At 27.8% G+C, this 21,196-nt stretch overlaps 1 protein-coding gene across 1 annotated transcript in view; it reads left to right on the top strand.

Moving 5' to 3' along the window:
• The first annotated feature begins 3,120 nt into the window (after positions 1–3,120).
• Positions 3,121–21,196, top strand: part of LOC112684605 — a 43,266-nt gene continuing 25,190 nt past the window's right edge. Inside the window, exon 1 of the mRNA XM_025556215.1 lies at positions 3,121–3,799. The gene's annotated coding sequence lies outside the window, so the exon portion shown is untranslated. The remainder of the gene's footprint in view (positions 3,800–21,196) is intronic.

Here is a 21,196-nt window from a genome sequence, read left to right as displayed (position 1 = left end):
ATTTGTATAGTTGTATATTTTAAGTTCAAAGCATAATAATGAAACTACGAATATATTACACGTCATCAATAATAAAACAATTTTCTTTATTTTTTTTGGCCCTGGGGGAGGTTTGAACATGGAACCCCTCCCCCCCGTATGTACGCCACTGCATTCCATTATTAACTTCATTTATTCCGCTGGCTTCTTAATTTAATTTATTTTAGTTGCTTTATACTTTTGTTTTATTAGTATTATTTATGTTTATTTAATTGTTTTAATGTAATGTTCTAATAAAGACAAAAAAAAAGTATGTTTTATGTAAATCTATAACACGTTAAAATTGGCAAACTTTTATCAATAAAATGTATGCCACACCTAATACATAGTACTGGTACCTTCGAATCTATTTATTTTAATTTTAGAATAATACCTATACATGTAAGCGAAATACAAATACGAAACTACTTCCAAAAATACATAGAATACAAAATTCCGCCAGAAAATGATAAGTTTAAAAACACATATACTATTAAATAAAAGTATAATAATACATTAAAAATAAAAATTTTAATATAAGAATACGTTTAGCCAATTTAATATTTTTACATTATATTTAACAGAGGAAGTATTTCAGGCACATAATATATACATAACCTAGATAGCCATACAAAATATATTTGTGTTATTCGGAAATAAACAGTTTTTCTTTTTAATTGGAGCAAAATCAGAAATCATGAAGTTACATATAAATTAAAACGATCTGAGTGGTGGAGAAAAAGAATAGTTAAATTGTAATGAAACTGTTAATTAATTAAACTTTATTGGTGTCTGGCGATAATATTAATTTAAAGTAACTCGTAAATTTAACGGTTCTAAAAATAATTAGTACAGTAATTTGCTCAAAATGTTAATAGCCATTAAGAAATAGCATAAAGAAAATCAGTTAATTTTATTAGGCATATAGATAAAATAAATTTCTTGATGTTCTGTATTTATCTAACTTGATTTTATGTATTATATTTAATAATAATTACTTGTTATCACACAGCTAGATTTTCTAGGTATTGAAAGTTATTCATAAAATATCTTCTAATAACTATAGAGACTACTAAGGTACCTATATGAAAAAATCACGTTTTAATGGAATTTATAAGCTAACTATTAATTAAAAACTCTAATAAGTATTTATCATCAATGTTAAGAAGTAAATATGAATCAAATGCGATTTAAAACCAAATTGATTGGTATAATGATGTTCATTATTATTAATAAGACAATAATATTATGCTGCTTTTTAAAAACCCGTTCGAAAGTCGATACTCCGATAGTTAAAAAATTCACAGATATTGTGAACACGTAGTAATACATCGGATATAACTTTATGAGTACTTTCAGACAAGACATGTGCATCCAAATATAACCATTTTAATTATTTAGTATTTATATTAAAAATTATTAAATAACCGAAATTAAAAAAAATATATATATATAATAAGTAATAGTCGACATGCGAAAATAGTTGAAAAATATAGACAATTCTTATTTAGACAAATTTAGTATATAGAATATGCAAATTGTCCTTTTCTAATCTAGTCCCAAAAATAGAATCCATTCAAAGGGGCTTTCCACGTTTTCTTTTGATCAAACAATAAAATAACAGCTTCTTCTCTTTTCATGGTCGAGTGAAAAATAAATTACTTAATATTTATATTTTATTAACCCTATTATTTTTCTAACCCTAAAAAAGTATGTATTAACTACCATATATTTTTCTATAGTGTAATAGGTGGTGGGTAGCAAAAAATCAATTTTGCCCTCCCAATTATTTTTATTTCGGTGCCACTGCACACACACATTGCATTATTATATTTATATCAACATTATTTTTAAATGCAATTGTGTGTAAAACTCAATGTATATAAAACAAAAATAGTAAAAAAAAAAATCTTTATCTTATTTTTATTTCTACATTTTCTGAAAGAACCGAATTTGATAATTTTTCTTATAAATGCTTATAAATTTACCGTGTTGTTTACTGCATAATTATATAATCCATGCGATAACTGATTACTGATTTTCATAGAAAAAAAAATTAAAAAAAAAAAATAATGTTGACACATATCTGATGGCTGTTGGTCCATTCACCGTGATATCATAATAACATTTTTTTTTTTTAAATATTTGATATTTCTTTACTATTTACCAAATTTTTTTCAGAGAGAAGGGCTCAGCAAATCCTCCCCCTCCCCCCCCCCGGATAAGTGGCTGAAACAACTATTAATCTAGCCCAAAAGTGCTCTAAAATTGCAGTTGTTTGGCAAGGTTTATATTCATTATAATTAGGTACCGGATATAAATGCACTTAAAACCATACAAATATGCTCTAAAAAATAGCGTAAAATGTCCTTAAAAAATTCATTTTATCACAAAAATGAAAAAATGACATATTTTTTTTATTTTGGTCATTATTTAACACACTATTTAATGCATTAAAATCATATTTACACGTAATACAAGCAACATCTGCGAGGTAATACGAACTAAAACTGATTATTTGTTATTTGATCGAATACTGGTGACGTTCCACAACCAATAATAAATTAAGATAAAAATTGAATCGAAAATTAAAGATTGACAATGTTTATGGAAAAACCCAATAAACTTACTTAAATATCAAGAAAATGATTTGTCTTTTATTTTGAATAGGCTAAATTTGTTTAATGTATCGAACAAATATGCATTAAAAACCAGCAAAATGACCCAGTAATACTAAAAATGCTCTAAAAACGAAAAAATGTCAAAATATGCAAAATAAAATTTGTAGTTTCGAAACTTTCGTTACATGGAACGAATTATGTTCTTAGAGAGCATTGTGTATGATCAATCAAAAAAATATGCACTTTGCATTGAAATCCGAGTCCTAATTATAATCTAATAGACCTTGGTTGTTGGGTACTATCATGGGAAATGTTCTGTGGTACTATCGTAGTCACCGCGGCGTGATAACAGAATTGCCAACTGCGGACTTCCGACAACGGGATATTTCACCGGGCCACTGCGGGTCGGCACTGGTAATCGACTGCCCCCCTCCCGCGATGGCCCAACTGCACCATTCCGTTCGTGGTGGTGTTACGTGCGTGTGCGCGGCCCGACGTCTGCGCGTATTAATCACAAGCAATATTGTTATCAGAACGATATGGTAGTGCAAAGTTCGACCGTCTCGTCGCGCGTATCGTGAAAATAACAATAAAATAAAAATTACGATAATGACAACGCGTGTGGTGTGTTGATCCCGAGTTAGGTTCCTCTTACTCAGTCACATATCGTTGCCGCACTCGATTGTCGCGTGTCCAGCCGATTTTCTGTAGTGCATTTCCCCGATGTCCGCGGCCAGTGATTATGTCAAATGAAAATTCGCGAGTGCTGTGCTGTGTTTTGTGTGTCGAAACCCGTTGTCGGTAGTTGCTCAATTTCGTTTGTTTGTTTTTTTTTTTTATCATTATTTGTTATTAATTTTTTTATTGTTGTCTTTACAAAGTGAAACCAAAATCATAAGCCTTCGCAAATATTAACGTCGTAACCATATCGTTGCCAATATATTTATCGTATTGTTTTATTAGTGCGTGAGTTGCGATTATAATTTTTTTTTAACCGATAGCAAGGAAAATGACTACTCGTTACTACCGTTTGGATTTTGGCAACAGCTGCAGAGACAGCGACAGCGGCCCAAGAAAATAATTTAGGTGTGCGTCCGTCAATTTTCGCAAATGACACGACGAACGCGGACAGCACCGACAACGAGATTGGTGCGAATAAGGTAATTTTTATGAAATATTATTGTTATCATATTCGTTTTGGGTTTTATATTTTCGGAATCTTTTTACCGCGGGTTTTTCTGAGGACGTGGTAAAATGTTTATCATCGTCATACCGCCTGTACCATCATATAGTAATGACCTGCATTGATGATAAGAAACATTTTTATTCGACCGAAAGATCGGCCGATGCACGAATGGCCTGAGTAGTGGTAAACTGCTAAGTAGACGGTAGTTGATGTGCTGTTAAATCTTCGATTTGTGTCTTAACAGCAGTATGATTTGAGACCGACTATACGGTTCAATAGTTTTCCGAACTGTCTGATAATTTTCTTCTCTTTTCCGCCGCTGTCACTGATGGGTGAAAGCTATGTGTGTATGTCTGTGTTTAGCTAACGACAGTGTCGATTATTATTGTTATTATTGTTGCATTATCGTATACATGCCTCCTTCGTTCGACATTGGGCGTAATAACTGGTGTATTTATCTGAACAAAACAAATGGTAAATACCTCGAATATATACAATATAAAATTTCGACTCTGTTGATAACTGGGCCAAGGATATGTAGGTGATAGCACTTGTATCTCCTATATTATTATAGTAGATACTGTAATATCTTATTGTTAGTTGACCAACACGTGCGAATTATGTGCATAAAACATAAATATATTTGTATTACATTGATTATTGTTAAATTAATTATTTTCGTTTTACAGAAAAGATTTAACGATTTTTTCATCGGCAACGATATTTTAATTGCACGGTTTACACAATATCTGTTTAGAAAATATTTGCTTAAAGTTATGATATCTCGAAAAAAAGGCACTTAAAGCTATTATTCATTGATTGCACGCTTTTACGTGTTATCTTTAATGCAACAACACTGGGAGAAATGGAACTCTTAGATGTATGTTTTGTTCGATGAAAACGATTTTATGAGGGTTGAAAACTTCACCGTTTCAGCGAGAGCGTTGGAACCATTTTATGTCAAGTTTTGAGGATTTTTTTAAATTTAAAAATTATAAATAATAAATTTACCCATGGGGGTATTTATGATTAGTTGATTTAAAGAGATATAAGCAGTGTAAGCAGTGCTATTGTTACCATAGTGATACCTTTACATCAACGAACCTTTATAAAAGCCTTTATCAAGCTTTTAATATTTACAATTTACCTGTTCAACTGACACACGCACATTTGTATATATATACATTAAATTCAGTATTTATATAATTACATTTAGTATCTGTATTTGATTATCCGAAATTTTCCAATTATTCAAAATATTCAGAAATTATGTTTAGAATAAAATAATATTATTTTTATTAGTGCGTATATAAAATGAAATAACTTACGTGTTGATTTTAAAAAATGATTACTCATGCTTTCTAAATTAAATTGTCAACCGTCATAGTTATCGATATATTACTCATATAATTTTGCCCTTCAAACTTATCGTTATTACTTATTAACGTATTTATTAGGAATGAATAAAGAAGTATTTAGTGTCAAGTACTAGTAATAACAATTAAATTAGTTGTATCAAATGTATACGAATAATAATTATAAATGCCTCTTTAATGTCGTGTGACAACTATTAGTACTATACCTAATAACTAATATATTTTATGTAAATTGGTATTTTACTTCCATACACTAACTTTTCGTAAAGTGTTATAAAATATAATGTTTAGGTACCTTTAGTATTAATAATGAATAAAGTGAAAACATTAATTACCCAGTAGTTATTTTTAGGTAATTAATATCGTTGAAAATAAATATTATTTTTACAACTATTTTATAATAAAGTCACATTTTGCTTAGTTTTTTTTCTTCTGCTGTGTTTTTTTTGCCTTTGACAAATTGTTTCATTTCCAAACCAATAAAATAGATTGATTTAAAAACACATTTGTCGAACGAAAATATGTTACATATGTACATAGAAATAAATTATAAATGCCTATTTCCATTTCTCTTCTAACCGCATTATAGATGCACTATTTGTGGACTTGACGTCCAAACTGTGCTGTGATAATCCAGTTGGTAAGCGAGAAACGTTTAGATATTATTGTAATTTATCCTTTATCTAAAATGAAGTGAAACCTATTGTCATTCATCGTGCGTTCACTTTGTGTATGTGTGTTTTTCCATTAATTTATTATTTAATTACGCTGAGTATAAATATAACTGTAACGCGTATGATTTCCTTTTTTAAGTCTGTATAAAAATATTTTTTATTCATACCAAAAAAAAAGATAACTTTCCGCTACGAAGGTCATGCTTATGATTGGTTTCCGGTCGCACTTGCCTGTGACTCATCAATTCGTGATTACAATTGTATTTAAATGAACACGGCCGCCTTGCACGATTATTATTACCACCATACGGGCGGTTTAACTAGAAGTGTTGCTTTAACTTGTCCAGCGCTACCGACTACGTAATGCTCTGCTAGTTTTTTTTCCAGCAAACTTTCGTCCGATGAATTATTATTGTACATAACATATCAATACGGAATGTATGATTATTGATGAAATGTATTTTTTTTCTTCTGCTTTTGTTGGTCACATTACAGCAATACTATTATATAATAATAATATATTTATACAGATATACAAATATTGACTTAGTACAGAGACGTTTAAATTAAGAAGTCTGCAGAATTTTCGTAATTTATAATCGAGGAAATAATGGGGATGGACCGAGTGTTAAGGAGAAAATTTGAATCTGGAGTGATATAAATATAACCAAGGGAAGATATAAATGAAAATAAGAGTTGTCTACTAAGGAGAAGAGAAGAGGAATTAAAATTTAGGTGGTTAAAATCGCAAATTGTTTCCTTATGGATTCGTATCCTATCTAATATGTATAGCAAGTTTTTTTAAATTAATTTATACATTTTATCCAAAGTAAAGTTTTGCATTTTCTTTTAAATCTTTTAAATATATTTTAATGTTTATCTATTATATATTTTTGTATAGCATAATCCGAGGTCTAATCACACTATAATGCAATTGAATTCAAATGTTCAATGTTATTAGATAACACAAACTTTTATTTATAAAGGTTAGTAAAAATGAAATAAATAACCATTTCCGTTGTTGTGTTTGCTATTATTATAAATGTATTTATGTGTTATAATGTACATATACCGTTTGACGTAACAATAATGAGAGTACCTATTCGTTTTAGTCTGTTTCACTTCAAAATGTTATATGTTTAATGCTGGACTATTAAAACGGAAGTCATGAAAGTTTTATGATTTCCAGCCAACAGGATGCACTTTATTCTGTAGTGTTAACTGTTTACCCAATCGTTAATATCGTTTAAATGTTAAAAATATACCGATGAAAAGCAGAAGTATTTCATGTTCGCTTATAGTTTTTTGTGTAACGTACTTTACGTGTAGAAGTACAATTCTCGCGAACACGACTTCTATGGCTTTCGTCTGTTAACATCTGGAACTCATAACTTAAAATAGCTGATGTTTTTTTATTTTAATTGAAGATTTATAAATCAATGAAGATGTTTTACATTTATTATGACGTAGATATTCGAATACTCGATTATATTTAGTGCATAAATTTATTATTATATAATAAGCTATATTTTGCTAAATTAAATATAATAAAAACATCTAAGTGTTATTTGAAAAGTATACAATTCAAAATTACGCTTAGTCTTTTATTAAAAGATGAACATAGTCTCACTATTTATCATATTATTATAGTTTTACTTTTATCGCGATAGGTATTTTAAGAATAAAACAAAAATACGATAATTTTAGAAAATATATTAAACTTTATAAAAGTTGGATGTTGTTACAACTGTTTAGTTTTATATTTTTAAATCATGTCTTGGTATAGATGCATTTTAATATACAATTAATAACTATTTTAGGATCAATTTATAGTTTATACATGTGACAGTATGTATTTACAAATATTTATTACCTAAATTTTATTTATATATTCATGGATTTAAAAGGTTATGGAGCAAATTTAATATTATAAATTGAGTTCCACTTCAGATGGTTTGATAAAACTGATGTAATTAAAGTCGTAACAGTCCTATCTATATAAAAACATTCGATATTACTCTTAATTTGACCACTGTTATACAACAACTTTTAAAATGGATTTTATCTTGATATCTTTTATTAAAATTAGGTACTAATCCTACTGAATAAACATATCTGATTTCCACATTTTTTTTTTTTTTTGGGGGTTTTTCCGGCCTTTAAGACCATCCCGCAAAACAAATTTCCCTCTAATTTATTCTATTTTCTGCTATTTCTCTCCAGTTTGCTCCTGGGTCAACCTCTTTATTATCTTTCCTCACACAATCTTCCCATCTTAGGCGTGGTCTACTTAGTGGTCTCTTTCCTTTCGGTTCTTCCCTGATTACTGTGTTAATCATAGCGTCTTTTTTCCTCCAAGCGTGATCTGATTTCCACATATTTAGTTTAATCAAACTATTTGATTATAAAGTTAGGTGAAAATTATCTTAATGATTTCTTATAAATTTTTCATTTTAAATTGAATATCTTTCACTATTTTTAATTTTTTAAATTATAGTTGTACTATTTATTTATGTATTTTGAATGATTTATGGAAATAAATTATTTAAGCATATTAACTTTTAAAGCTTATATAAACAGTTGTATATGCTTTTCGGGGCCATTTAAAACACAAATTGTCCATTAATATTTTAATAAAATTATTATCCACACTAGTATTTCTTATTGTTAATATTACATATTTATTTAGCTGTTATATAATGTATACTTTGGATTGTAAGAAAATAGAAAGGGTATAATTTTAATATATATCGAAGTATTTGTTATTTCTGTTATTCATAAAATTCTAACTAAACAATAAATTCTAGAACAAGTTCTATACGTACGTTGTGTCTAATTTGAATAATATATTTTATGAATTCAATATATTTACTCACAGTAATTTTTACTTTGATAATTTATGTCATTGCAATGATAAATAATAAAAATGATTTGTATCTACGTATTGTTATTAAATTACATATAATTCAGTTGCAATGGTAATGGGCTCGGTAATGGATTATGATCATAATATTTTAATCTTATAAATCAAATGTATTTTACTTTTACTTACTTCCTCATGTTTAGAGTTAACATGGTGGTTTTGCTTTAAAGATTGTTAAATTTATACTATAAAGAAATGTAATCACTTTGTAGAATTTATATACTCATAGTACTAGATACATACTTAACGTCACTACTTGCTACGATTATCATCGTCACTGGAAGTGTATGGTTATTAGTTGTTATCATTTATTATTTGAAATATTCATTAAATATAGGTTATAATAACAGTATTATATTTAGTATTATATAGTATTGTATATATTTATATAGTATTTTATTGGTTAGTTTTCATATTCTTATATAATATATATAATATGGCATATGATGTGATAAAAAAAGTTTTTCTATTTTCTTAAATTGAAATGAATCAAACTTATCTTAATTAAGCATAATTAAGATAAGTTTGATATTTGAGATATATGATATTTAAGTGATTTCTAGCAAGAAATCACTTAATCAAAGTCTAATTATACATAGTTTTTACTTTTATTTCAAAGTTTTACCTACGAGATAATCATCAAATTAGTCGTGCACTCATGCTTTTTTGTATAGTTATAAATGATCTTATTATACGTTAATACAATTTTAATATTTTCTGTATAATTTGATGGTCATAACGGATTTTCATTGAAGTACATTAGACCGTATAAAATATGATTCAAGTAAAGATGTGTATCGTACCAGTTTATAATTTATTTTATAGGCATTTGTAAATTGTATGCATAGACCTTTAGGTGCACCAAATAAGTATTTAACAATTGATGAATATGTTTATGTAAAGTAGTATTGTTTATTAAGGAATTGTCAATAAGCATTTTTAAATTTTAGTGTAAGATATATAAATAGATTCTGACGAAGATTTCGATGTTGTAAAATTTCACCTTTTACTAAAATGTATGTTTTTTTTTTTTATGGATTTATACAAAATGGTACTATTTTTATATTGTCATCAGATTACCAATTTATTTAACATCAATCTATAAGAATTGACATCACGGAACACTGAACATTGATCATTGTACTATTTGCATTACAGAATGCTATGCTATAGGCGACCTTCTAACATCGAATACTTTCTCTGTCTTTTTCGTCTTCATATAGTTTAACGTTTTTTGTTTGTTTTGATATTAGATCAAAAATATTGTTCTTGGAAAAATCATTGTAAGATAAAATACAAGCGAATGTTTTAAAAATTAATTAATTTAATAAAGATATTAAATACGCAATTTAATAAATTAATTATTAATGTGATATCAACTTAAAAGTATTCTGATCTATTCAATATTAAAAAATTGTAATTATTATTTTATATTGAACATTTATATACCTAGTATAAATAAACCAAAATTCATATTTTAGTTTTATTTGTAGTCTATGTGCGTGTTAACCTTATTGGTAGAACCAAATGATAATAATAAATATTAAAACCGAATTTATAATAAGTACCTACAGTTTAATTATTATATATATATTTGTTTAGAATATCAAAATTGTCATGATACGGTGTTGATATTTAAAATGACGTTGCTTTATTTAAAATAATTGTTTAGCTAGTTGTAATAATACTTAACTATACACGATGTTGATTTCACCAAAAAGGAAAAGTAAACACTAAGTCCTAGGTATGTTGGGCTAGATATCATAATATATTCGTCTTCCCAGCGAGAAGCAAATTGACAAATTTTAAATTTTGTTATATTAGCAAACTTTAACTGCTACCTAGATATTATTTTGTCCAATATACTTGTTGTGATTTGCCCGCACAATATTAGTTTCCACCATATTTGATACGGTGTTCTTCAAATACACGTGGTCAATGACATCATGTGTTCTATCGTTCTAACATGATTTCAACATGCACGACGAATTCGGTGTCATATAGTGATGGCAATAACCTCATCTGTGTATTTTTTTCATTATTTTTTACCCTTATACAATGTATATTTTTTCAACTAATTTAATACATCTACTCGTAGTAATTTGTATACATAATCTACTTGCTTATTGTAAAATTGAGTCGAAAGATTGCAGCTGTGGTGGGAAGATATAACACAGAGTAATGAATACACCCGATGGGATATTTATTTTTAATTATTATAACTTGTGTGTTTTATATATAAAAAATATTATTACCATAAACTAATAGACATGACTCAATTTTTTTTCCATATGAAAAGAATTATGTGGATGCTCAAAAACGGTGTACTAAAGTAAACTGTTATCGGACAATTTCATTCTTTTGTTGGTGACAAAATATAGAAATTAGAAGTTAAAAAATAATAATTTAAAATAATTAAAATTCTAATTTGATAATTTTTAATAAAGTTAGGTGAGTGAATATACATTTTTTCGAATTTTCAAATATCAATAATTGGTATTATAGGTATGGATTTACAAATAATTATTAGTTGATAGACATATTATTAGATTATTATTGTTTTAATGAATGATATATTTAACCACTTTTAGTTAAATAATATTTACATTTATTTTATTTATGTATATGTATAAATATTTAATTTTTTGAGTGATCAGTGACATAACAAACTCATACACATATTATATATATAAAATATAAATGCTTGTCTCTATACGTTATGATAACAATTGCCATTAGGAATAGTTGAAAAAATGTTATAACAAAAGCAGTATAACGACACGGTTCCGTTAGATAGGTATCGGAACAATGCAACCAATGCATTCATCCTGGCAAATTACATGCTTTCTACCATGATATAAAAAATATGTCATCAATAAATCCCTACCAGTGCTCCAGTGTTCAATTCAATGTTCATTGTATCATCGGTATAATAACCGCGGTACAAAAAGTCTATTAAACTTTAATTCAGAAGTAATAATACGGTTCAAATAATAAATACTGTAATATTATAAAATATCCAATAAGATCTTTTAGCAGTAATTATATTCAATATTTAAAATGTATTCTGTATTCATACTTGCTATGAATAATTTTGATAAACTATTTTATAATTAACTATTTTTTCCACCTTTTCTATGGACATTAGATAGCCTATGTATTTCTTAATTGGAATGGACCACGGTAATATAGCTGACATAAAAATGTAAATCTAGTAATGTTTAAAAAAAATATTTTATTATAAATAGTCATAATATTAAAAATAATAGCCTAATATCGACTCCTAATTTAATTTGAAACGCGAACTTCGATAAATATAATAAATTTATTTCGTTGAGAGAAAGGGATTAATATATGTCTATCAGTATTAATATATCCAACTATATAGCCTGTCTCACTCGATTGCTGATCATTATATTATTATTCTTCGTGTATTTTGTTTCCATTTTAACATGTCGTGTTTTGTATAAATGTATGTCAAATTCGTGTTTGTCGTCCATTGTTGTTTGTCTTCATGGCATTTTAATGGTATTTTTAAATGTAAAACATCTCTAAGAATGATCCACATGCTCTTTTAGAATATAGAAGAACAATTTATTATTGTAATTTTTTTTTCAACCTAGGTTCATCTGGCGCGATGTAAATAATGTATGCTTACTAAATCAAACTTCACAGTGCGGGCAATATATACATGTGTAGATTATTTTAATTATTTTTACTCAATTGTTTTTATTGAACTAAAAAATTTACATTAATTTATGTGCGGATATTATTGGGTGAAACACGGCTGCGGACGATCATTATATAACAAAAGGTATTATTTTGCACCCAAAAAATGATACGACTGCAGTCGAAATTTAATGAAACGTTGCCAAGTTTTGCGACGCAGTTTATTAATATAATAATTTATAATATAAACATTTAAAGTTAAAAATTTATATTTTTCCCCCCCTGTAATGACAACTAATTTTTTAAATATTATATCACGTTTTGGTGATTTTTATAATCATTACAGCTCTGAATAGTTAAGTTGATTCTATCAAAATTTTTTTTTGCCTCCGATTTTTCTCGACCTTTGTTTATGGATGAAATAATTGTCTCAGTTTCGCCTTGAGTTTCTTTTAAACTTCTTTAATTTAATTTCTTCTAACTGCAGTATTTAACAAAAATGACTTGTAACTGCATACTAAACTTAACACGTTCAGAATTTCCATATTTCCACAATATCGAAGTTTTATTTATAAAATTGGTAACACGCGTCCGCAATAGTGTAATATTCGGGGGTCCGCTGATAAACTATAATTTCAATTAAAATGGTCGCCCCGATAAAAACCGTCCGCAGTCGTGTATCACCGATATTATTATGTGGGGGAACAACGTTTGCACGACTAGTGGCGAGGCTGTCCAGCGACAGAATACGGAAAAAATCCAAATAGATCGTTCATTAATGTTTCCGTGTTATTGCGTGTGTTTCAATTAAAACCCTGTGTACAACAGTAACACATCATTACGTAAACCTTCGGTCAGTTACCATGTGTCCGAACACGGAACGAGGTTAACGGCCTGTAACGTATAAGCCCGCGCCGGTGTACGCGCGCGTGAGCGTGTATGGACCGTCCACATCCTATGCTACCGTCCGATGTCAGTCGAATCCGGGTAACCGTGACAAATGGATCTTTTACCACGGTCCGTCCTTATATTCGCCCAAAAGACCGTGATCATATTTTCCAGTGGTTTTCGTGTACAACAACAACAACAACAATAATAATAATAAGCATACGCGCGCGGACGAGATTCAATCGTATTCAATAGTTTTTTTTTTTTTTTATTATTATTTTATGGTTCGATTTTTTTTTTCGCCTATTCGTATATTTACCGACAATAGACACACGCACGTACCGCCGCCACTCCATCATCAAATACATAATGCATATCGGTTGCGTGTGGACCTGCTGCTATTGCCGTTAGTCGCCACTATCTGTGCGCACTGTTGTCCACAACTAATGTTCTCTGGTGTTATACCTTTTGCGTATACGAACGTGTAAAATATGTGCACGTAGCCAAATATGCATTTCGACTACTGCGAGGGAGCCTTGCACCACGCGTACCCCTCTCTCGCCTCCGATCGTCATTCGTTTCCCCTCCTTTCGGGTAGTGCGCGTAACGAACGCGGAGCAATGTCTACTTGAATACGCGAACCACCTTCGTCAGACTTCCCGATGCTTTTCTACTTCTATCCGTATCAAACTTATAATGTACTGGCGCTGTTTATAGACAATGTATAATGTACATTATAATATTGTTATTTTTTTTTTTTTAATAATATTTTATTAAAGGTAAATCAGATTAATCGTGTAACGTATGCGTGTTTTAATGTATATTTTATTATACATGTTGTAAGGTTTTTCCGCAGCATTTTAATAAGTGTAGAATCCCGATCGTTCATTGAATTTTTCCCGACTTATTCTGTAATCCATGCGTTATTTTTATTAAATCATGTACGATTGATTTATTGTTTGGATTTTTACAAAGATTTGTATTATGTATAAATGAATATGAACTTTATTTATTATTTTACGATATAGTGTTGATTACATTCGAATTGGAAAAAGTAGAATGTATACACTATCGTAAACGGTCATCAATTATAGTTGTAATCATTACGATTTGGTTAATACTTCTATAATTCATACCGTGTATATTTAAAATTATACTATTGTTTATATTAAATTTAATTAGTTTACAGAATCAATGTGGTTAATTTTTATAATGAGCAGGACTTTTTTTTTAAGATTCAAAAGTATGTGTGGGGTTTTTAAATCGTTAAATCGAGTATCTACTATTAATATTATTCAGATAGATAAGTTAACCGAAAATGGATATGATGAAAAAGTAAAGTCGTTTCTTCCTTATTAAGAAATTATATTTTTTTAAATTTATTGATGGTACTGGTGAATCAAAATTTGCAAATTTTATTACTTGCTGAACGTGTTCATAAAAGAGTATTTATGGATTTATTTATAACTTTCGTTGTTGTAGCACTTACAAATCTTGATTACTAACGAATCTTATAAAAGTTAATATTATATAAAATTAGAAAAAATTGTTTGCATATAATTTAGTAATGTGAGATATATTAGGTATTTATTATTTATAAGGCATATTTTACAATACTATTTCAATTTTCTATACAGCTAGTGCTAACTTAACGACTAAGTTATATGATTGTATATTTATGTATATATTTATATATTTAAATAGTATGGTTTTCCCACTGTAAATCTATTTATGAAAGCTAAATTTTTTTTCTCTAGAATTCTTAAGGAAATGTTGGTGAATATTGTCCTTGTGGTTAATACAAGTATTTTTCGCTTGTGATCAATATTTAGCTCTTGATAATTTTACATTACTTATCGTGTACCATTTAATATTCATATGCGTTCGAAATTTAGTTAAATGAAAATCTAATTTAGTTTTATTTATTTAGTTAAGTTGTATTCATTATGGTTTCAACATATTTATATGCTTTTAAATCATTGATCATCTATCATTAAAAACATTATTTTTGTTATAAGTATTATTACAATATTTGGTTTAAATTAATAAACTATTCGGCTTTCGGGGCTGTATTACAGCACATTTTCTGAACCTCATATTTAATATTAAGTATCATAAAATTGATGTATTAAAATATATATCAGCAACTAAAATAATATTTTTATTATTTTTTATTAATCAAAAAAAAAAAAAAATTACGTGATAATCTTCTTCAGTTAATTTCCCGAATTGTATTAAGTATTGAGATCAATGATGATAATTTATCCTGTTGTCATACATTAAAAAATGATTTCGAAATTATTTTCTCTAAATAACGATTAATAAAATATTTAAAAACATTACAAAATAATCTTGATAATAATAGTGCAAACTGTAGCAGTAATTGGCATGAAAATACCTAACGGTTTTCGGTAACGTAAATGAATTTGACGTAACACAAGTAAAGGTCTAGTGATTACTGGTAAGAAGAATTATTTAATCTATTCCTACACGTGTCGTTTGTTCATTTAAGTCGGATTTTCACGCCTATTGTTTTAATAAAAACCACCTCCACAGATTGCCTACACACGTACAACGAAATAAATTGCTAATGATTTATTTGGTGGATTATTGTCCGGTTTATGCGTACACGAGTATAATACGTTGGTAATTGTGAAGATTCCAGGAGGTCTTTTTTTCCATCTGCGCATATATAACAATATTAATGTACATATAATATTTTAACCTTGTCATTCGATGAGCGTATTTTTCAAAGCAATAGAACATTCTCGTATTGTGTTATACAATACAATTGACGAAGACGATTTTCTGGTATACATTAACATACATCACAGATTGTGAATAAAAAAAGAGAGACGACTATAAAAAAAAGTTTTAAAAAAGGGAAAAATCATATATGTTTTCGGAAAATAAAATACGTGTGTTGATGAAAGGGGCGGGGCAAGTGGATTTGTAACACGTTTTAAAACAATTGTAATGGTACAGGAGATGCATAACGTACTTGCCTGTGAAATATACAAGAAAAGTTCTTTTAATGTAAACACCTCAGAAAACACGATCTTCCAAACAAATAATAATTACTGTATTATATGTATTTGTATTATTGTCCGAATGAATGTATTATACGTTTAAACTTTACTGAATACAAAATTGTAATCTTAACTAAGAAATTTAGTTTTAAAACTATTTTAATAAGTAAATATATCGATCCTTTTTAAATCTTGAATAAGTATTTAATCGTAGAAATAATTTTATAAAGTATGATATATGATAATTTTTTTCAGTTATAATAACATAACCTATTGATTATAAATTATTTATTATCATATCATATTATAACATACCTTTGACTAAAGCTACATGGCATTTGGTTAGGTTTATTGAGAATTTATGTAAACATTTTTAATTTCTACCGCCTACAAATTGTTCCATATTTTCAACTAATATTTAGCTTGATCAACAACACAACGTTTAACAACAATTTTTTATAACTTTAACATCACATATTGATAACCGTTATTATTTTTTATCTAATAGCTATTAATTTATATTTGCTTCAGTATAACTGCAAACAACACAACTGTTTTGTTAAAATCTATTCAATTATTTTTTCTGTCGAGTCACAAACTTGCTTAAATAAAAAATGTCTTGTGCATAAATATATTATGAGTTATGATTATAAAAATATCTATTACCCTAGACTTACTATCTCTTTAATATATTATAAGTATACTGATTTATAATACAATATATATTAATTTTTATTAAATATTTAAAATTTCACAATATTATATCTTAGATTAATTTACTAAAATACTTTATTTTAGTTTTATTTTTACATTTTCTTTATTTAATGATGTAATATCATTAAATATATATTGTGTAATATATTTAGATTGAATTTAATTTGCATATAACGTTATAAAATGTGGTCTGAGATGATAGTCAATATACGTATACAAATTCAGTTAAATTGAAATTGAACTACAAAATTGACCGTGTGATGTTTGATCGAGCGAAGCGAGTAGTCAGTATAAAATAATTACTAATAACTGTAAAATTATTTTTTGTAATGTACACATTGTTAGATGATGTAATAATAGAAGTATAAAATATTTTTGAATGCAATTTAGTATTTTGCTGGAATACGTTTCATTGCATTGTCGAGATTTGAGATGCCGGTGGGAATCATACTCATTTATGATCTGAAACGGTATTTTTAATTGTATACGTTATAGAATATTTATCAATTCGCTATTCTGTTGTAAAAAAAATCATACATGTTCTTTCAATTTTAATGTTATGATTACCGTGATAAACATTCAAATTATGTTTAAGTATCAGTTTATTTATTTTTGATGTCCTAAAAGTGATACTTTGGTTCCAAATTGAAGAAGTATAAATAATTATAATTTTAAACTTACCTTTGAATTTATTTGAAGTTTACCTATATTTTAAATATAATTTAAAGTATTCTAAAAATTCTTACAATTTTTGTATTAAAAATACTATTAATAATGTTGCATTTATTGTAGAAAAACTCTTTATTGTTAATGGTTGTTTTAAGTATCGTAATATTCTTCGGTTACCTCTAAGAAATTATTCATATTTCATTAACAAAATAATAGAATGCAGAACGTGACAGTTTCTGAGATTTTAAAACACTTATGGTATTTAAATGTATGGTTGAGATATTAAAATTAAAAACAAGGATTTACAGAGAAGCATTTTTATTTTTTTGTATTTACAATATGAATGAAGACACAAAATATTTTATTTCATTACAGATTGTCATCAAATAATTCATTTTTAAAGAAAATAATTATTTTTTATCAAATATATATAAAATATGTATATATAAATGTATATAACTTAAGTATATTAAATCCAAGGGCGTATATATTTTAGTTTAATCGAACAAAATTAAGATGCTGATTTAGTTTTGATTTTATATCTACACTTGCTACTACACTCAACACTAAATATATGCACGAACATATTAACCGTTACACAGCGCCCACACTTCAAATTGTTGTCTTTGGAATATCGGTAACTTTTATGACATTCGAATTATCAGTTTTTTAAAAAAAAAACTGTTTTTGTATTTTAGCCGCAACAGTATAAATACACTGTTTTAGTTTCTTCTTTAATATTATTGCATATTTTTTTTTAAAATGAGTTGATATTAATATTTTATCTAATTTGCTTACATTTTTGTTGCTTATTTTACATATTTTAGTATATAAATATCAAATACCTATTTAGATTTTGAATGTTCTCTTTAATAATTAAAGAATACAATTATTGTACTTTGACACTGGTACTTTCGTTACTTTTCGTCTTTCTCTCTCTCTTCATCTTAGCCTCCCGACAATCCTTGTGGGTTTTCCTAATTTTCATTGTTAATAAGTTGCCACTGTAGAAAGTTGTAGTGTGCAGATACTATATACCCCACAAAGGGAGATAACAATTTTCTTAATAACACGCTCTCATTGGCATCACCACCAAGCGGTTGCGGTTCCATCTATAGAGCAAAAAAAAAAAAATCACGACACTGTTCATTCTATTTGTATTTTTAGTTTTAATTTCGGGTGGTTAAGAGAATAGTCATAAATAAAGTTATAGTAATAAAAAAAAGTATGTACACGCGTGTATAAGTTACGGTAGTTTCTCCTTGGAGACATGATGGATATTTTAATAGCGTAGCGAAATTTGTATGTGCTATTCTTTTTTTATTTTTTTAAAAAATATAATGCATAATTTTAACCGGCTGGTGTTTAAATGCGTGCACGGACACCGTTAACACATCTTCGTACCATATACTTACTATCGCAGGCCTGTAATATCGGCGGCCACTAGTGGCTATTGACGTAGGAGTATACGTGTTTGATTTCCAACACGATTATTATGTATTTATGTCATTTTTACTATTATTAATATATATTATATGCATGTATAACTAGTACTAAACCCGCCAAAAACCGGTTATGGTAACGAAAATGAACATGGTATTTTATTTAAAAATAAAACTTCACCTTGGCTCATTGCAAATTTTGATGACTTGTGTATAATGGCGAGGGCGTCGATGCGAGCACCACGTCGTTGAAACTGTTTTCGCTGTTTATGTACATACGTCACTGGCAAAAACAATCTACTATCGCATAATTGTTACCGAAGAAACGATGATGGTAGTAGAATTGGTTGATGAAGTACCTCTGCAGCAATCTGACATTTTTGGAGATGTGTAATGTGTTTAAGTTTCTTGCAGGGAACTTTAAATGGTATTTTACATCTAATGAATATTGAATATGCTAAAGGTATTACAATATTAACCGGATATAGCTAAAATAACTAAGTACATTTTTAAAATTGGGTTAAATTTAAACTAATGGTTATAGACGTTTAGTGTCTACGGAAGACATAAGTTAAACGACTGAACATTATAAAAATGTACGTTATAGGGAACACCAATACTAACTTACCCAATTGTGTTTTTAAATATTAAGTAATTTTTTAAGTTCATAAATACGATGTATATTTCATAACCGTGTTCAAATATATTTATACGAGTAAAATTATATTTATTTCGATTAATTGTTCAATTTATTTTGTTTTTCGAGTATTTTAATTTTAAATAACTGTATATTATTTAAACTTATAACGAAGATGTTTTCAAATCCAATAGATATTAATAATTAAAAATCAACTGAGAAATTGTTTATCAAATTTTAAGTGTTAAATCACTTATATTTAAGACTTACAAAATATTCTTTAAATTAACTTTGTTTATTATGAGCTTTTATTTACTACTGTTACTAATTTTAAAAATATATTTTAATGTGTTCTTTTTAGTAAAATTGTTATATTCAGAAGTAATACATTTATAAAGTTGAATTAACTATTTGTGCATTAAAGACCAAAGTTTAATATGTAAACTTGGTGTGTGTATTTTTTAATAACTCCATAAAATATATTTGTATTACATTATCATCGTTAAATAGTAGAATTGTCAAAATATTGTGTGCTCAATTGACGTATGCACAAGATAACAAGTTCTAATTCTATAGCAACGCTATGACGTAATGAACTATCGGTGCCAGGTACCACTGTTTGTCGTTACATCAGTATTAGTGTGACACTGACACGAACATCCAATTCGCCGTGATTTATAATTTATATTTTATCTCTTCGGTGTATAAAAAAATAAGGAAACATCAAATTTTAGTTTCATAATATTCTAATCCTTATAAACAGACTTTATTATTATTGCTGTTTTATGGCAGGTCTCACAAATTTAAATTGAATCGAGCTCTCTGTCTCGTCGTCACGGTTGTTGACCATCCGGTCAATAAGTTGAAGCCAATTGTCATGTTATGGTTGTATGTGGTATAACATTTAATCAAATTCGTACAGGAAATGTAAAACTATTAGAAAAAATAAAATAAACAATAATAATTATAACTAATTCCTATTAGGATGGGTTCCACGTCGGTTTTATTCGTTTCACCTATTGTAACATACTAAACATGCTATATATACATATTATAGCTGGATAGCAGCTGTGCCGAGGCCATGTCACATGGACAAACAGAAAAAGTTATATTAACGTACTACGCAATATTTTCAGATAGAGCATGTTTTTCAATAACATTTTCAAATGTATGATGTACTATTTGAATTACTTGCCGATGAGTTTTTGATAACCGTGACTTCACATGTAAACAGGGCAACAACCTAAATGACGTCTACGTTAACCGCTTAATCGGGTTTTAAAACCGTGACAACCCAAAGCTTTCACTCTTTTTTTTTTATGTATGGTACAATCGGTTGTCCATTTAATT

Source organism: Sipha flava, unplaced genomic scaffold (genome assembly GCF_003268045.1).
Source record: "Sipha flava isolate LNK unplaced genomic scaffold, YSA_version1 252_pilon_pilon, whole genome shotgun sequence".
NCBI classification, from domain to species: Eukaryota; Metazoa; Arthropoda; class Insecta; order Hemiptera; family Aphididae; genus Sipha; species Sipha flava.
The sequence above is the reverse complement of the archived record's forward strand: the minus strand, read 5'-3'. Positions and strand labels throughout refer to the sequence as shown.